This window comes from Octopus bimaculoides, chromosome 1 (genome assembly GCF_001194135.2).
Source record: "Octopus bimaculoides isolate UCB-OBI-ISO-001 chromosome 1, ASM119413v2, whole genome shotgun sequence".
Lineage (NCBI taxonomy): Eukaryota > Metazoa > Mollusca > Cephalopoda > Octopoda > Octopodidae > Octopus > Octopus bimaculoides.
The window spans coordinates 797,601-802,109 of NC_068981.1; the positions used below are offsets into that span (position 1 = coordinate 797,601).

Consider the following 4,509-nt stretch of genomic DNA (forward strand, 5'->3'; position numbering starts at 1 on the left):
TATATATATATATATATTTGTCTGTTTTCTGTGATGGGAAGGGAGGTTAATAAATACGCCACTACGTTCCGTGTCTCAACAACCAAAAGAAAAAAAAAATGCTTGTCTGCGGAATGGCAGTAGAGTTATAGGGGTATTGAGAAGCCCGATAACACTTAACGGTGACACATAGTATTGTCACTTCCATTTCCACTTAATTTGATAAGAATATTTTCTGATATATTCTCAAAGACTTACAATCAGTTAACGGACTTCTACCATTAATCACACCTACCCGTACCTCTTTCTTCTTCTAACTCATCGCGCAATCAACGGTTTTCGTGCCCTTTAAGATTAATGGTCGTTCCTTCCGATTATAATATACCGCAAGCATAGGTCATATTGATAAGACCAATGCTTTTTATTGTAGCCGTAAGTCTTATGGTAAATCGCTACTGGGCAACACTGCAAACTAATGTTACCGTTTGCATATCATTAACATATATTTGTCAATACGTATGTCTTTTGTTAGATTGCGTGCACCATTTTTGAAAGAGGTGTGAATTTTATGAGTAAGATGTTAAGTTCGTAAAATCTATTGGTTAAATATATTTACTGTGTTTGTAACAACTACACAAAAAAGACGTGAGGGGGTTATACAAAGCCAAAAACATGAAAAGCACAACTGTAACAAGAAGAACAAGAACAAAGGGAGACTAACAGCAAGAAGACAACTTGATATGTTTTATATTGTTATGCTTAGTCCCGGATCAATGGGTTAACTTTTTATTGGGTTTTTTCTGTCTCACATGCAAAACACATATAATAAACACATAAGGACAAGCGTGCGCACACACACACACATACATACACACATACACACACGCTTACATACGCACACGCGCACACATATACATGTAGGCTCACGCACGAGACAGCACATGCGTTTCAACAAGTTTCTTAGTTCAGTGGAAGTATCATATTTGAGACCTAGAGATAATCCAGCGATAATTTAGCTGGAATAGTCTGCCAAATCGAGTAAACCTGATTAATTTCGAAACGAAACGCAACAAATAAACAAATTCGTTCGGGTTTTATAGCCACGTTCTTTATCTGATGGCTCACACAGGAATAATATATTAGATTCGCCAAAATAATAATAAGAAGAATAACAGTAGTAGTAGTAGTAATAGTAGTAGTAGTAGTAGTAGTAGTAGTAGTAGTAGTAGTAGTAGTAGTAGTAGTAGTAGTTGTTGTTGTTGTTGTTGTTGTTGTAGCAGCAACAGTAGTAGTAGTAGTAGTCAGTTGATCCCGGAAGTTTCTCAAATTCTTCCAATCCTGTTTTTATCGCTTTTTTTTTTTTTCTTTTTAGTCTTTCGGGGTTAACAAAACGGCGAAGCACTTATCTGATTTATTCGTCTGTTTTGGGTAGACTCGGTTTCAAGAAGCAAAAAGCTGTTTTTAGTTAATGAATTGGTTAATTATTTTACACGTTTCGTTTAGTTTAAAACATCTCTATTTATTGTCAGAAGTTTATGTGACCAGCAAAATATTGGTTTCAAATTTCGGCACAAGGTCAGTAGTTTCGGAGAAACATAAATCCCCAGTGCATAACTGGTACTTATTTTATCGACCCCCAAAAGGGTGAAAGACTTTGACGGAATTTTAAACTCAGAACGCGCAGAGAGACGAAATGCCGTTAAGCATTTTGCCTGGCATGCTAACGCTTCAAGAGTAACAGAATATTCTTTTCTACCCTAGGCACAAGGCCCGAAATTTTGGGAGAGAGGGGCAGTCGATTAGATCGACCCCAGTACGCAACTGGTACTTATTCTATCGACCCCGAGAGGATAAAAGAGAAAGTCAACCTCGGCGGAATTTGAACTCAGAACATAATGACAGACGAAACACCGCTAAGCGTTTCGCCCGGCGTTGCTAACGTTTCTTGTTTCTTTATTACCCACAAGGGGCCAAACATAGAGGGGACAAACAAGGACAGACAAAGGGGCTAAGTCGATTAGATCGACCCCAGTACGCAACTGGTACTTAATTTATCGACCCCGAAAGATTGAAAGGCAAAGTCGACCTCGGCAGAATTTGAACTCAGAACGAGAGACAGACGAAATACCGCTAAGCCTTTCGCCCGGCGTGCCAACGTTTCTGCCAGCTCGCTGCCTTATTGCTATCATTATTGTGAAGGCGGCGAACTGCCAGTACTTTAGCACACCGGACAAAATGCTTGGGAGAATTTCGTCCTGCTCTTTAATTTCTGAGTTCGACTTTGCTTTGAGCATTTCGCCCGGAGAGCAGCAGAATATTGCGACGTTAGCCTATCCCACTACTACCTTATATAAGATATAGGCCCTTACTGCCTAGTCAAAAACAGAAACCAATTTTGTAAACCCAGATACTTAAAAGATGGCACTTTAGTTCTTTTCCTACTTTGTATCACTACGTTTAATTTTCAAGTATTTGTGTTTGCGTGAAAATGTTGGCATTGCGTTTAAATTAGCATGCAAACCCATATCAAAACTTAACACGTCGCTACTGACATAACACAAAATAAGAGATATCTTAATGCTCAAAATTTGACCGCGAGAAAACAATTACACACGTGACTGCTGATGCATGGTGCTAATCACCACTTGACAACCGGTGTTGGTGTGTTAATGTCTCCTCACCGTAGCGGTTCGGCAAAAAATACCGATAGAATAAGAGGCTTTAAAAAAATGAAATACTGGGGTCGATCAGTATTGGAGCGATGCTGGGACACCAATATTTTTCATGGTGGTGCTCCTGCATGCCTGAAACAAGTAAAAGAAAAATAGTTAAAGAGAAGAAATTGCACAGAAGGACGGCAAAGGAACAAGCAGAAAATACACATGCAAGACGTGCACATCTCATCTGCCATTCCGTAGACGCACTGTTAAACGGTTCTTGGTTGCGCTATTTTACGCTAACTGTATGAATTTCGGGCTAGCGATGTGAATTCGTCTCATGGCCAGGTCGAGTATACCGCATCAATGAACTGAAATAACAGCTAAATATTGATATCTATCGATTGATAGCTATCGTTATCTTTCACTTCTGGTACGATTCATTTCGCTTGGTCTGGAAGTATACTGTGTTTTTCAACACTCTATATCTTTAAGGCGACTTTCCTCGGAAGAAATACGGCAATCTAAAAGGCGTTTAACAATTCACAAACACTGAGTATGTGATATCGATAATGTTTGCATTCTTAGAGCCGCTTCTAACTCAAAATTTGAATCTTGTTTTACTTGTGCAGCGCCTGTGCACATCAGTGGATAGATTTTACGCTAACTGTTATAGACTTCCAGCCAGTGATTTGAGTTATAAAGATACTTCTAATTCAAAATCCAGATGTGTGTGATCGTGTGAATCTGTGAATCTCTGTATGTATGTGTCGCATGTAAAGTACAAAAACAGACAGGAGCGAAAAGGGGGAAAAGAGGAAAGAAATGTAAACATGAAAACGGAGAAAGCTAACAGAAAAAAAAATAAAGACCGCTAGGCTCGTCTGGGATTCGAACCCGGGACCTCTCGCACCCAAAGCGAGAATCCAGGAAAAAAAAAAGACCACTGGGCTCGTCCGGGATTCGAACCCGGGACCTCTCGCACCCAAAGCGAAAATCATACCCCTAGACCAACGAGCCAACAGGTCGCTACATAACAAGCTGTCAAATTTCTCTAAATATACCACTAACAATAGTTTTCTTATTCGTAACAGATTCTGGCTGACTGCTGCCTCGAAAACACTAGTAAAGGCTTTGCTGTTTTTTCTTACTTTAATCTGAAATTCACTGTCCACGTGTCAACAGAACAATTACAAATGCTTAACAAGTTCTTTTAATTAAAAGAGAAAAGTTACACCAATTACGATTAAAAAAGCACTTCGGTCTGCGCATACAATGACGACGCGATCCTGTATGATGTCTTTTCGTGATAACCTGTGTGCATGTGTATGTCAGTGTACATGTGAACATATATGTATGTGTGCGCATATTTTTGCATGTGTACTTTGAAGTTATATGTTTACTATTTGTAATTAAATTTCATCCGTTCTTATAGCTGGCTCGTTGGTCTAGGGGTATGATTTTCGCTTAGGGTGCGAGAGGTCCCGGGTTCAAATCCCGGACGAGCCCAATTTTTTTTCCTTTTGCTATTTACAAAATGTTAAGCGGTATCTGTACGTTCTGGGTTCAAATTCCACCAATGTCATTCTTTAAAGACTGAATATAGTAAGAAACAGTTGAACACTGGGGCCGATATGAGTCGATGTAATCGACTAACCCTACTCCCGAAATTGCTGGCTTTGTGCCAAAATTGGAGTATGTGTTTATTTCTCTAATTTTCAAATTTATATGTTTTAATTTTTAAAACTTAATTTCCTATTTCTTCATTTACGCAATACAAGCTTGGTTTACTATCTTCCGCTAACTGCTTTAGATGCCAATGTAGTCACGAACAGATACACTAGCCCTCTGGCCACTCCGCCCCTTGACCCAA

The 4,509-nt window shown here is 39.3% G+C and overlaps 2 non-coding genes across 2 annotated transcripts; one reads left to right on the forward strand and one right to left on the reverse strand.

Annotated features, from left to right (window-relative positions):
- Positions 1–3,584: 3,584 nt before the first annotated feature.
- Positions 3,585–3,656, reverse strand: Trnap-ugg (transfer RNA proline (anticodon UGG)). The gene has a single exon. It is a non-coding gene; the product is annotated as a tRNA-Pro (tRNA).
- A 417-nt stretch (positions 3,657–4,073) lies between these two features.
- On the forward strand, positions 4,074–4,145 carry Trnap-agg (transfer RNA proline (anticodon AGG)). The gene has a single exon. It is a non-coding gene; the product is annotated as a tRNA-Pro (tRNA).
- The last annotated feature ends 364 nt before the right edge of the window (positions 4,146–4,509 follow it).